General features: G+C 42.2%; 1 protein-coding gene across 1 annotated transcript in view; it reads left to right on the forward strand.

Annotated features, from left to right (window-relative positions):
• fbrsl1 (fibrosin-like 1) overlaps positions 1–15,369 on the forward strand; it is a 744,464-nt gene that overhangs the window by 636,192 nt on the left and 92,903 nt on the right.

The raw sequence follows: 15,369 nt of genomic DNA on the forward strand, positions 1-15,369 counted from the left end.
CTTACAGGAATTCTCCTCTCATCTTATTGTTTCCTCCATCCTTTCCAGCAAAGGGGGGAGGTCACTCTTTTCTTCAAACGGATGCTAAATCTCTGATGTGCTTCAAAGGAGCTTGTTGTCTGTTTTAAAAAAATAAAAATAAAAATTTTAACCCCCAGCACTGAGTGCAGTTCATGATCTCTTAGAAGAAGAGGAGACACACCAGAAGTCCTTTGATTGTCAACTCCTGAGCATCTCCAGCTCTCGGCTCGCTCGACCGTGTGAAGGAGAGATGGAGGCGCTCGCGTGAATTCCGCCTTCCTTTGAAGCTGCAGACCTGGTTCGACCTGCGGTTCTGGCTCTTGGCCAGTGCCTCAGCTTCCGCTCACCTCCCTCCTCCTCACTCATTTCCAAACAGCACTTCCCTGAAAGCAGGTCGTGTCTTTTGTTACCTTTATGAGGCATAATTAAATGTGCACGGCGTGGCAAAGTGTTTGAGCAAGAACCCCAGGCGTGCCATTAGCCAGATGTGTCTGCTCAGTCCTTAATGACAGAGGAACAGAGGCGGAGGAGACAAGCCCAGGAGTCCTTCATCACGCCATCCCGAGGTGTCGTGTGGGCCTAATTGCCCCATCGTTTTGTGCACCGTACGAGCCCCCGTGACACCCTGCTTCGTGCATTCATTATGTAGTCTCCCAGTCCTACTTCAGGCTGTAATGTTCCTGCATAACCGGAGGTGGGTGGTGCACTGCAGCTCGGCTTTTATCCAGCCAGCGTGATTCACGAGAGGAGATCTTAAACAATTTTGTTTTGAACATTGCACACAAGAAGTGGGGTGATGTGCTGTTTAATACAGTGCATTAGCAGTGTGCAGCGTGAGCGTGAAGAGGGTTTCATTGTCATCCAGCGCGATCATGAGGTGGTATGAGAGGAATGAGAAGGAGCTTATGTTCAGATGCTGTTAATCATCACTAGAGATAGACGTGATGGTTTGTGTTCAGCTTTTGTCGGATCATCAGGGTGTTTTTTTTTTTTTTGGCTTTGGGAACGAGGCTGTTGAATGCTGTCAGTCTGTCTTCTTGTTGTTGAGAATTGATGTACACGTCCTTGGAAGACAGGCCAGCCACGAGAGTTAAGAAGCCACTTTTCCAGAAAATGGTGTGCTTGTCTGTCTCTGCCTCGGGGCTTTAGAAGTGCTAAAGGATCAGACTGACAAACGCAGACTGATCGGCTCACATTCACACAGCATTTTCTTTTTTCCCCAGCCTTGCCCGAGATCTTACTATTGAGAGTTCTCATATTTCCTCCTAAGCCCTTTTCACTCGTGGTGTATTAAAACCCCTCCATCCCACTCCACCCCTCTCCCCGTCTTTTAATCCGGCCCGTGTGTTTTTCCCCCTTAGTAAGCAGATTCACATCGGGAGCTTTAATTAGATGCATCTTCTCCGGGATGCGGCTGCATCGGGTGGTCCGTGTGCAGCCTGGGGAGCGTCGCGTGGAAATGGGCCTACATACCAAACATACGGCGCCCTCGCTGCAAAGCAGGCCCCTTCGTTAGTGAGGAACTGACGAGCTGCCGCTCACATTTGGGTAATTAACACCGCCACAGATTGTGGAACAGCTGTGCAATTTAGCACTGTGGCAACACCACAGAGTCAAGAGAGACTCTGCAAACAGAGAATGCTATGAAGTAGATTCATGGGGCACCTCGCTCAGGCCTCATCCAGGCACTCTCCAGCGGCCAAACAAAACTCACTTCCTCCACTGCCTGGCAGAACGGCAGGACACATTTTGAAAATCTTATTTAGAATATTAGTGCTTTAAAGAAAAACAAGACAAAGCAGATTCAGATACTCATACATAGCACATTCTACAATAGATAAGCCTTTGAATGAACTGAATTCATTATATTCAGGGATGTTCCTCATTCAAAATGAGGCTGAGTGGTGACCCACAGCAGGACTTTTCATTAAACTAAGTGGTAGATGACTTGGAGCTGTTCTGTATATATCTAGTCAAATATGCTTATAGAAAGAAATGATTTAACCATAAAATTCTAGTATTGTGCTACAAATTATTTGACCAGTAGATGTCAGTATGATGGAGAGCTGCCATTTGTATGACACACGTAGTGAAGCTTTCAGGCCTCGCTTTGACACCAAACAACTCTTAAAAGAAACTCAGTTGAATTTTGTTATATCTAGCACCACTCTATTTTGTTTTTATTTTATTTTTTCCTTTGGCCAGCTTTAATTTTTATTGCCCTGGAAAACGTTGCACCATGGCTAGCTGTTCCTGTCTTCACTATGTGTGCTAGCGAGGTAATACAAAGCGTCGCTTTCTGACACAATTTTGCTCACCGAATGCAAACTTCAGTCATTATACAGATGCTGGTTATACAAGATGTGCATTGACTTTGTTGATAACCTGCACATATGTCCGGAGAGATTCTGTGCCCCCAAGATGCAATGGGTATGTAAAATTCGTGTCTTTTTTTATATCCATTGTTTGTTTGTTTGTTTGTTTGTTTTTTCAACTTTTTTAAATTTTTGTGATGCTCCCTCATACATGATAACATGAACTATTTCATAGAGAAAAACCTACTGGGTGAACCGACGTATATATTTCTGTAAAATATTTTGTTCCCTGTGTTCTGATTTTTTTTTTTGTGCTGCACTGATAAATTTCGCTACCTGCGTCAGTTTTCAGCAGGATGTGATAGAGACCAGTGGCGGGTGGTGGTATTCATTTTTAAGAGGGCGCACCTTCATTTCATGAAGGTGGATTTGCGTCCTTTCCCTAGGTGTATCTAATAAACTGGCAGCTGAGTGTATAGTAGTGTGTTACACACAGTAACACTTGTCATCGGATGATAATAATTACTCAATGTATTTAATGATCACTATAAACTGATCAGGCGGCCCTTCACAGCATGTCAGTACTGTTATGTTTGTCTATACAGAAACATGTCTAATTATTGGAATCATGGAAATGCTTTAAAACTCATTGTTTAATGAAGTTGTTTAAGTTGTTCGGCTGCATGCTGCAAGCCATCTGCTTCTTGTTTTGAATTCAGCCTGCGAGACTAGCTTCGATTCAAAGCTTCAAATACTCCAGAGCGCTTTGGCTGCAATCTTTGCTTTGAATTATGTGATATCCTACCATGATATTGAACGTTATCAATTGATAACTAGGGTATTGTAGCTCACTTAGTCCACATTCTACTTTTTGTTTTAAATGCAGCCAGTGAAAGATTTTGATTCAAAGCACACTTTAAGAATCCAAAGAGTGCTTCTTGCTGATCTCTGATGTGTAATGATCATAAAAGCACATGGATGAAATAAGACAAAAGTAGCTGGAAGTTGGACATGGAACACAAAGGCTGTGGCAGTCGAAGGCGTACCAGTAATTTTCCGGGTATTACAATCAGAGTGATGGTGTGCGAGTGAAACTCTTGCGCTGGGTGTGAGTGATTTGTCCATTATCCAATAACATTAGGTTTTAGAAAACATGAAAAAAAATATGCCAGTTGGTCTGAGATGCACAGAGCTGCGTCCCTGAGGGAAAGTTTGATACTCAGATGAAAAGTCAGCCTCAGGTCACATGATTGTGAAAGGTTTACGACCTTCCATTGATTTTCATATGACCGGTGACCTAACCAGGAAGTGGGCTTTACTCATACTCACTGAAATTAAATAAAATAAAATGGAAAAACTAATGAAGTTTTGGAACACATTGAAATGCATACGGACACTGACAGGCACTTGCACACTCTGATGCTGAGCAAACCGTACTTATTTCTTATTGTTGTAGTATCCCCCCCCTTAAACTTTCAAATGGGTAATGTCCAATGTTGAGTCAAGCCAAGACCGAGGTGGCACAAAATTTGACTGAGGCAGCTGTCTCATTGTTCATAGCCAGAAAAACCCTGATATTGCAGACCAGATAGCTCAGTGGGGTATAAATTGGGTAGACCTGGGTTTGATTCCGGGTAAGGCTACCTGTCTGTTTCCTTGGACAAGACACCATCTGTATTGTCCCAGTCCACCTAGCTGTAAATGGGTACAAGCTTCAACTGGGGAAGTAACTTGCAGTGAACTAGTGTCCCGCCAAGGGGGAGTCATAGACTCTTATCTGCTTCATACTACAGAAGCCAGTAATAAGCACCAGAACCAAAGGGCATGAGGGCCTGTATAGGACTTACTTCATGTATAAACAACCTCCTTTGATGTTGTGACTAGGCTGAGCAACTTGGACCCAGTACGACTGCATCAAAGTTGGTCTCTGTCCATGTACAATTACAGTAATGTTTTGGGGTTCGTCTGTAGTTGTGGAGAGTTGATGGACTGCGTAAAGAGGCTCTGCACTTTCTCTCCATGTAATTTAAGTCCCTTTTAATCTTTTCTTGGCAGTGCCTGGCTTGCCCCCACAAAACCAAATTATATGTGAGAAGTAATTAAAGCATCCTGGTCTTGTTTCTGTTTCTTTTTTATTCTCGTTAATGCGTACCATTCCGTCCTCCACGCTTATTCGTGTTGGTTTTTCTTTTCTCCCCCCTTCTACAACATCGCAACATCTGGTTTTGGGTTTATCCAGCATGGTACAAGGAGAGTGTGGTGGTCGAAAGAAATGCTCGCTCTTTTAACGTTTAAAGCTGAAGTATTTCTCTGTTGGTTGCTACCCAATTATAAGTGGAAAAACAAAAACAGCCCCAAGTATTTGAATTTATGTCAAGTCAAAAGTGTCATAGGTGTCTGTAATGATGGCAGCCTGTGTATGTGTGTGTGTGTGTGTGTGTGTGTGTGTGTGTGTGAGTGAACTGAGATTAATGTATGTGTGGTATTCAATGAAATAACTTATAGTTTTTGGTGCCTGAGACTTGCAGAGAGCACAGTGCATGTTTTTTTTTTTTTTTTTTTTTTTTTTGTGGTTTAAGCAGACTAGCACTGTGGGGCTGTGTAGTTAAATCGTGTAGGTGTGAGCCGTGCTGCCTGCCTCCTCTCTCTGGCCTATCAAGTGTCAGTGACAGTGACATGCCCAGGGCTGTCAGCAGGCCATGTCCTGGCTCTGTGCTCAGTCAGAGAGTGAATGCAGGGAGCCCAGGGAACTTGTTAAATTTCTGCAAAGCCGGGCTATGCTGACTTTGACAAGAGACATTTCCCACCAATCTCTTCTGGTCCTCTGCAGCCATCATCAACCACAACTCAGCGAGTGAACGGGGCGCAGAGACGATGCAACGATAATAATGTGAAAAATGTCTATCTGCAGTAATGCCAGGTGAAGGGAAGCGGACGGGCAGGCAGCCAGGCCTCTGCGATGTATTCCGGGAGGCTGAGCCAGGCCCCTGCGGGGCTGTCATTTATTTATCTGCAGCGTCTTGAGAGGTGAGGAGAGGAGAGATGGCAGAAGCTCCGCTCAACCAGAGGAGGCTGGCTGGCTCTGGAGGCACACGAAATATAATTGGGCTGCTCTCACTCTTGCCTATGGCATCAATCAGACATTTCTACCCACCCCCATTCCTTCTCACCCACCCTCATTGCTTGCAGACACAGGCGAGGAGATGAGGCAGCGATGGCCTTTCAGACCCTGAGCTTGGACGACCCCAAACAAGACTTGTCACTTGTGCTTACAGTGGCATTTATTTGATCGGCGGAGTTGCTGCCCCTGCCCCCTCCTCTCCCGCATTCTAAAAATGCCGCTGTCTTTGGCCTGAGCTGTAACACTGGATCCTGAGTGCAGCTTGCAGCTGCTGTGCAAAGCAAAGGACTTTGCTGTGAGGGACAAGACCACCTGTTAGGGACGGGGCGGGTGTTGAGCTGACAAAACAAGTGTAACTGTCAGGGAAACAGGTTAAAGTCTGTCCCAGCTGGAGGGGGTGAGGGGGCATTGCTTCCACCGGGTGATCACCACCACGTCTACCCACACGTGCCCCTCCTCCTTCCTGCATTCACCCACTGTGACCAAGTACTGTGAGAGCGTGGCTAAACCCCGGAGACTCTGGGAGTAGAATTTGTCCAGATCCAGAGAGTCCAGCGTGTAAGCATATGTTACATTTTTTTGGGCGGGGGTTACACTCAGTGGTGGTTTGTATTGAGGGAGTGCTGAAGTCTGTAAGTGCATCTGTTCTTGCTAATTGCATGTTGAGGTATTGATCTGTAGTGGGCGTGAGGGCACTTTACTAGAAGCCCCCCCCCCGCATCCTCCTGGGTCCTGTCAGTCACAGGTATGAGGCGGGCCTCTTGAGTGCATGTGCTGTGTGTTGTTGCAGTTTGACGCACGGTCGGTCCATAAGGCCAGTTTGGAGATTATGCAACTGAACAAATAAGAATATTCATTAGAATCCAAACATGCACGTTTTAATGTAAAACTCTCTCCTCTACTAACTGGGCTTGGGGGAGAAAAACCTCACAGGCACGTCTTAAACTACCAGCACTGTCTCACAGCCTTTAAAAATCACTTTGTCTTTGTTTAACTAAGTCTTTATGGGTTAATGAGAGACGGGGGGGGTGCATGAGACGAGTTGGACACAGATAATGATACTCCTGGTTCTTTTAGTCCTGGGATGCTCCAAGGGTTTTCACCTGCAGATTACTGACATTTGGAACTTAGGATGTGTCCTGTACTGTCCACCCACAGTGTGTCGTTGCACTGACAAACCTCAGATACAAACAAAACTCGTAGAATTACTTTTTCTCATCTTTTTAATGGAAGGCACATAATGTGAAGACCTCACAGAATGGACTGGCTAATACAGGAAGCCTCTAAAATTAGAAAAAAAAAGGCTTGAATGCACAAAACCTTTATTTAAGATAAACTGTTAGGGTTGATCTTAAATAAAAGCATGAATGTGTGTTGATAAAATGATTAAATGAATTGGATGGGTCCATAGACTTGCTTTAGAAAAATGTAGAGTTTTTAAATAGCCTCAGACAGTGGACTCATCTCTGTGCTTGTTCTGTTAGACCTCAGTGCTGCTTTTGATACTGTCGACCATAAAATGTTATTACCGAGATTAGAGCATGCCATAGGTATTAAAGGCACTGCGCTGCGGTGGTTTGAATCATATTTATCTAATAGATTACAATTTGTTCATGTAAATGGGGAATCTTCTTCACAGACTAAGGTTAATTATGGAGTTCCACAAGGTTCTGTGCTAGGACCAATTTTATTCACTTTATACTTGCTTCCCTTAGGCAGTATTATTAGACGGCATTGCTTAAATTTTCATTGTTACGCAGATGATACCCAGCTTTATCTATCCATGAAGCCAGAGGACACACACCAATTAGCTAAACTGCAGGATTGTCTTACAGACATAAAGACATGGATGACCTCTAATTTCCTGCTTTTAAACTCAGATAAAACTGAAGTTATTGTACTTGGCCCCATAAATCTTAGAAACATGGTGTCTAACCAGATCCTTACTCTGGATGGCATTACCCTGACCTCTAGTAATACTCAGAAATCTTGGAGTCATTTTTGATCAGGATATGTCATTCAGAGCGCATATTAAACAAGTATGTAAGACTGCTTTTTTGCATTTAAGCAATATCTCTAAAATTAGAAAGGTCTTGTCTCAGAGTGATGCTGAAAAACTAATTCATGCATTTATTTCCTCTAGGCTGGACTATTGTAATTCGTTATTATCAGGTTGTCCTAAAAGTTCCCTGAAAAGCCTTCAGTTAATTCAAAATGCTGCAGCTAGAGTACTAACGGGGACTAGAAGGAGAGAGCATATCTCACCCATATTGGCCTCTCTTCATTGGCTTCCTGTTAATTCTAGAATAGAATTTAAAATTCTTCTTCTTACTTATAAGGTTTTGAATAATCAGGTCCCATCTTATCTTAGGGACCTCATAGTACCATATCACCCCAATAGAGCGCTTCACTCTCAGACTGCAGGCTTACTTGTAGTTCCTAGGGTTTGTAAGAGTAGAATGGGAGGCAGAGCCTTCAGCTTTCAGGCTCCTCTCCTGTGGAACCAGCTCCCAGTTCAGATCAGGGAGACAGACACCCTCTCTACTTTTAAGATTAGGCTTAAAACTTTCCTTTTTGCTAAAGCTTATAGTTAGGGCTGGATCAGGTGACCCTGAACCATCCCTTAGTTATGCTGCTATAGACTTAGACTGCTGGGGGGTTCCCATGATGCACTGAGTGTTTCTTTCTCTTTTTGCTCTGTATGCACCACTCTGCATTTAATCATTAGTGATTGATCTCTGCTCCCCTCCACAGCATGTCTTTTTCCTGGTTCTCTCCCTCAGCCCCAACCAGTCCCAGCAGAAGACTGCCCCTCCCTGAGCCTGGTTCTGCTGGAGGTTTCTTCCCGTTAAAAGGGAGTTTTTCCTTCCCACTGTCGCCAAGTGCTTGCTCACAGGGGGTCGTTTTGACCGTTGGGGTTTTTACGTAATTATTGTATGGCCTTGCCTTACAATATAAAGTGCCTTGGGGCAACTGTTTGTTGTGATTTGGCGCTATATAAATAAAATTGATTGATTGATTGATTAAATAGCGTATGCTTTTGTGATCGCTTGATTTTGGCTTCTGTGAAACTATGTTTGCATACTTGCTCTTCTGATTTTGGTCATAATCAGATGAGCAAATATCAGGCCCAAAATTTTGGGCCGATGGACGAGAAGAAGCAAGGTGATGTTTGGTTAGGATCGGTGGACGATCAAGGTCAAATTTCAAGCTCCATTTAAATATATGGAAAAATGGCTGATTTTGTTTTTTTTTTTTTATTCTGTAAGTTCAGATACTGTTTTGTTTGTGAACTTGCTTGGTTCAAAGCTCATGTACAGTTTTCTCTACATGTCTGATACTTGTGAGGGTGTTGTCACTGTATTCTGAGCGCTTTGGATCGAGTTGCTGTATTGACAGGAAACAGTTTGTTTGAGTTGGTTTCATAGAGATAGATAGTAATCGAAGGCCGAGCCCTCATGTGACCGTGTGCTAGTAAGGAAGTGGGCATGTTTCCACAAATGAGGATTGCAACTTTTGTTTTTGCTACTTTAATTCCTTTCTTTACTTTTAAAGACAAGAAATAAAAACTGCACCAGTATGACCAAGAGCATTGCTGATCATGTGTGAATCTAAACACTGTAAAGATACAGAAGTTACGAGTTTGTATTTTGCCTGGATATTCAGTATCCACAACTTGATTCTTTTTTTCAGATGATGTATATGTCAAAGGAGAAATTGTGATTTGGTAGAATCTGAGATTCTGCTAGTAGAGACACAGCTCCACACTGTTAGTCTCTACTAGTAGAACATTGAATTGTAATTTGCTGCACGCTGTTAAGTTTATATTGCACACAGTGCCCATTAGTAACTTCAGCTAAAGTTGTGACGGTTGCGCACATATCTCCATCGTGTCACACTTGAGATGCAGTGCATCCAGAAAGTATTCACAGCACTTCACTTTTTCCACGTTTTGTTATGTTACATGTTTTTTCCTCAAAATTCTACTCAATACCCCATAATGACAACTGATTTTTTTTTTTAGATGTTTGCAAATTTATTAAAAAAAACAAACAAACTAAGAAATCGCATGAACGTTAAGTATTCACAGCCTTTGCCATGAAGCTCAAAATTGAGCTCAGGTGCAACGTGTTTCCACTGATCATTCTTGAGATATTTCACCTCTGAGACAGGATTGTCTCGACGCACAAATCTTGGAAAGGGTACAGAAATGTTTCTGCTGCTTTGAAGGTGCCAATGAGCACAGTGGCCTCCATCATCCTTAAAAGGAATAAGTTTGGATTCACCAGGATCTTTCCTACAGCTGGCCGCCCGTCTAAACTGAGCGATCAGGGGAGAAAGGTCATAGTCAGGGAAGTGACCAAGAACCTGATGGTCACTCTGTCACAGCTACAGCATTCCTCTGTGGAGAGAGGAGAACCTTCCAGAAGGACAATCATCTCTGCAGCAATCCACCAATCAGACCTGTATGGTAGCAACAGTGGTAAGGAAAGATTTGAGGAAGAAACTTCAAGCAGGCCAGACTCAAAGGGGTGACCCTCTGTTTGGGCCATGCTACCATCACAATTGACAGTACAAATATACAGGAAATTTTGTCCATGCTGGTGCACAGGACCGGAGGCTTGCAGAAGAAGACACCCACTCTCACTTCTGGATGGAGCCGCACCACAGACAGAGAGAAAAACAGAATCAGGCGCAGAAAGACAACAAATACGGTATAATATGTCAGCATTAAGCAACAAGAAAAACAGAAGAAATACTAATGTGATTGCTGGCCACTAGCCCTATGCTTCACTAAAAGAACCAGACTGGCCACTCTACTATGGTAGAGTGGCCAGACGGAAGCCACTCCTTAGTAAAAGGCACATGGCAGCCCGCCTGGAGTTTGCCAAAAGGCACCTGAAGGAGTCTCAGGAACATGATGGTCACTCTGTCAGAGCTCCAACATTCCTCTGTGAACAGAGAGGAACCTTCCAGAACGACAGCCATCTCTGCAGCAATCTACCAAACAGGTCTGCATGGTAGAGTGGCCAGACAGAAGCCACTCCTTAAAAAAAAAAAATCACATGGCAGCCCATCTGGAATTTGACACAAGGCACCTAAAGGACTCTCAGACCATGAGAAACAAAATTCTCTGGTCTGATGAGACAAAGACTGAACTCTTTGGTCTGAATGCCAGGCATCATGTTTGGAGGAAACCAGACACCATCCCTACAGTGAAGCATGGTGGTGGCAGCATCATGCTGTGGGGATGTTTTTCAGCAGCAGGAACTGGGAGACTAGTCAGGATTGAGGGAAAGATGAATGCAGCAATGTACAGAAACATCCTGGATGAAAACCTGCTCCAGAGTGCTCTTGACCTCAGACTGGGGTGACAGTTCATATTTCAGCAGGACAATGACCCTAAACACATAGCCAAGATATCAAAGGAGTGTCTTCAGGACAACTCTGTGAATGTCCTTGAGTGGCCCAGCCAAAGCCCAGACCTGAATCTGATCGAACATCTCTGGAGAGATCTGAAAATGTCTGTGCACCGACGCTCCCCTTCCAACCTGATGGAGCTTGAGAGGTGTTGCAAAAAGGAATGGACAAAACTACCAAAACATAGGTACACCAAGCTTGTGGCATCATATTCAAGAAGACTTGAGGCTGTAATTGCTGCCAAAGATGCATCAACAAAGTATTGAGCAAAGGGTGTGAATACTTATGTATGAGTGATTTCTTCATTTTTAAATTTTTAATAAATTTGCAAAAAAAAAAAAAAAAAATGTCATTATGGGGTGTTGTGAGTAGAATGGCTATAACACAGCAATGTGTAAAACTGAAGCGCTGTGAATACTTTCGGATGCACCGTACATACGTCCACTGAACAATTTTTCTGGAATTTTCAGACATGGTTCCATGCAGTGAACCCGCCATTTCTTAGTGTTGAACAAGAGACCAGGAAGGAAGGAAACAGATTCTGTTCATTGTGAAATTCACGTGGCTAAAGCCAGATTATGGGTCATAATATGTGACATACCAATCTTGTTCAAGACTATAGCATTATACTTGCTATGGCTAATATAACAGTTGTGTGGCTAAAAGAGACATGGGTGAATTAACCGAAGTGGCTATGACATTTATGGGGTAACATTTCGCACAGGTCAACAACAAATTAGCAGGAATAAATTACAGAATTCAAAAGCATTCAGAAGTGGACCAGTAATTCATATTTTAACGCAGCCTTATTTTTTTTATTTTTGAAAATATTGCATGAATACAATAGAAATATAAGCATTTATTTAAAAACACACACACACATCAAAAAGCTAGATTTATTTGGCACCACATGTGGGCCACATGTGGTGTGTTTACATTCACCGTTCAGCACTTAGTGATGGTGGCAGTCTGTGCACGTTGTTGTCTGTACGGTTGAATTGGGAGTGTCCATTCCAGCAATATAGTTTAACTAGCTGGGGTACCCGGCCGGGTTAACCTGTTTTAGACCTAAGCCAAATGCCAATCATTTTAATCAAAACAATTGCCAACATTTGTTTTTGTAATGCTGATGTCTTAGAAATATAATAGTTAATGGCTAAAGTTTGTCCAGCAGAACTGTAAGAGGTGGACTACCCAAACTAAGTGGAAATACTTGGTTAAAAGACAAACACATTTGAAGTCCTTCATACAGACTTTGTTTCGCAATCAAATTTATAACAAAATCACACACAAAAGGTTGGTAACAGTAAATGTAAATATCAATGAATCAAAATTGAGGTAGTGATGTATTTCACTGTTTTTACATTGCAATTTTACAAACATAAAATGAATGTATTCACACAGGAAGGCAAACTGGGTTGTACAGGACAGTCAGGTGTTTAACAGTTGACAACATAAAGTAGCTGAAGAAAGAGATTAAATAAACAGAGATGGCCAACACATATACAGGGCTGGAAATTTAAATCTGCCTGGTCATACCTACAGCCTCAGCCTAAGCATGTTGTTGTTTTGCTGAGTGTGCTGTGGCTGTGCTGTGCTGAGTGTGCTGTAGAAAGGGATTAAATAAAAAGAGATGGCCAACACATATACAGGACTGGAAATTTAAATCTGCCTGGTCATACCCACAGCCTCAGCCTAAGCATGTTATTGTTTTGCTGAGTGTGCTGTGGCTGTGCTGTGCTGAGTGTGCTGTAGAAAGGGATTAAATAAACAGAGATGTCCAACACATATACAGGACTGGAAATTTGAATCTGCCTGGTCATACCCACAGCCTCAGCCTAAGCATGTTATTGTTTCGCTGAGTGTGCTGTGGCTGTGCTGTGCTGAGTGTGCTGTAGAAAGGGATTAAATAAACAGAGATGGCCAACACATATACAGGACTGGAAATTTGAATCTGCCTGGTCATACCCTCAGTCTAAGCATGTTATTGTTTCGCTGAGTGTGCTGTGGCTGTGCTGTGCTGAGTGTGCTGTAGAAAGCGATTAAATAAACAGAGATGCCCAACACCTATATTTTCAGTTCAACTTTTTTAAAAATGGTACCAGTTTGTTCCCCATGTCATGAGGATTCAGAATATATATAGTTTTTAGGGCTACATATTATACGTAGTTTGGAAGTTTATCCCGGACAGACAGAAAGACAGACAGAAGTGGCAGCATGAAAAGTACATGGTACAACACTGTATGGTCTTACATAAATGGCTATTTTGGGGGTAATTTTCAGTTCAACTTTTAAAAAAATGGTACCAGTTTGTTCCCCATGTCATGAGGATTCAAAATGTATATCGTTTTTAGGGATACATATTATAGTTTGGGAGTTTATCGCACATGGTACAACACTGTATGGTCTTACGTAAATGGCTATTTTGGGGGTAGTTTTCAGTTCAACTTTTTAAAAAATGGTACCAGTTTGTTCTCCATGTCATGATTCAGAATATATATAGTTTTTAGGGCTACATATTATAGCTTGGGAGTTTATCGCACATGGTACAACACTGTATGGTCTTGTTGTTCCCCATATCATGAGGATTCTAAATAGATAGTTTTTAGGGCTACATATTATAGTTTGGGAGTTTATCCCGGACAGACAGATGTAGCCCTTTATGTATATAGATGTCTACGCTGTATAATACTATCTTTCTCTATGGTTTGCTTTATTATGTGATGATGAAATGAAATGTTTAACCTCACCACTTCACGGACATACAAGGATTCAGTCCAATCCACTATGTGCAGTGTCCACTAAATTATTATTTTTTTGTTTTGTTTTGTTTCTTTTTTGCTCATTTATACTCTCAGGCTCACAAGGAAAACAAAGCTTTCAGCGAGCACTAAGCTATTCATTGTTGCCATCTTGAACAAGCCCCAGAAAAGGCCATTAGTACTCCAGGGAGCGTTCTTTGCCTGTTGTTTTTTTCTTTCCACTTGAATAATTTAAACGGCTGCATGTAAGACAAAGTTGCATTTACTTGCTTCATTATATTTTAATCCAGAGGAAATGATGCTCTGCACAGACTTGGCATGGCGAGCAACTTTTTAATAGTCCACTTTGCAGTGATTGCTCGTAAATCTGCTCCAACAATGCAAACACATCAAACAGAGCCTCCTCACCCTTCCTGTTCCTCCCGGCTGGGATTTATGTACAGATGGATGCCAGATCAAATTCCTTTACAGGTGTGATGTTATAATTAGCGATAACTGCCTGTGGGTTTGCACAGAGTTCAGCGGGGCCTTGTGAAAAAACAAAGTTTTCTTTCCTCGTAGGCAGAAATATGGTGGCTCCATACTCTGTTTGGATGTTTTTCTTGTATAAGAAGTGGAAGTATGCTGTAGTTCACTGTACATATGCAGTCGTCATGGCACAGTGAGCCAAACTAACTGTAAAGTTTATTTTTTAAGGACTTCCAGGCAGATATTGACAAGCTGTCATCACACTCTAGGCCTGTATATCACTATAAGTTGCAGATGCCATAAGTCTACTTGATACATAATTTATTTTTGCAGCACAGAATAATCATTGTTATTGAAAAATACCAATAGCACTGCCGTAGGTTGTCAAGGTCAGGTCAACGCAGTGATACTGCACAGTAAGTGTGACTCTCCATGTTATAAACTTTGATCATTTCCTGCCGGTGTTGTGTTGGCATTACACAAGGTCATTCCAAATTCCCGAAGAGACGGTGTGTACTCAGCAGCTATCCCATCACGTACTTTTAAAGACAGCAAAGCTTGCGACGGTTGCCCAGATGTCATCATAATTATTTATGCATAACTGTCTTATGTTAAGCTACAGGTCTGGGGCCTCATTTATCAGGATTTGCCCCGTAATCCATGCACATGAACATTTCTACGCAAAACATGGAATTTATCAACTTGGACTTTGAAAAGTGTCTAAATGTACACACAGGTCTGACCATCCATATGTGCAGCATCTAGTGGTAGAACAGTGGAACTACAAGAGCATACATATAACCTCATTCACAAACATTCTGCATTTCCTCAAATTAATAAGTACAGAATTAGTAATTATGTCAATCGTAATTAGTGATGAAACTTGCCAAAGACACCTTTGTGAAGCAAACAGCAGCTTTTGACAATCAGCAAGCTCTCCGATCTCTGCTTGCTACAAGGCATAAAGGAAATAGCTTCCCTTCTGCAGTATTATATTATATTAACAATGCAACCATGCTATTTTCCCTTGCTCAAATTTCACTATGAGAAATTACAGTATATCTTAATAAAGATGGCAGCCGGTGACATCACAGTAGATCAAAGGATTCTGGGAAGAAAGCAAAGATAAACAAGTACAACGAAAGGTAAGTTGCAAGCCTTTCAGTGCAAATATAAAGCTAAGTAAACCACACACAGACTTTAAAGGTCTAGGGAAGAAAGAAAATAAACATAGACTTTAGCAGAATGCAAACTGTATGTT

Source organism: Thalassophryne amazonica, chromosome 5 (assembly GCF_902500255.1).
Source record: "Thalassophryne amazonica chromosome 5, fThaAma1.1, whole genome shotgun sequence".
NCBI lineage: Eukaryota > Metazoa > Chordata > Actinopteri > Batrachoidiformes > Batrachoididae > Thalassophryne > Thalassophryne amazonica.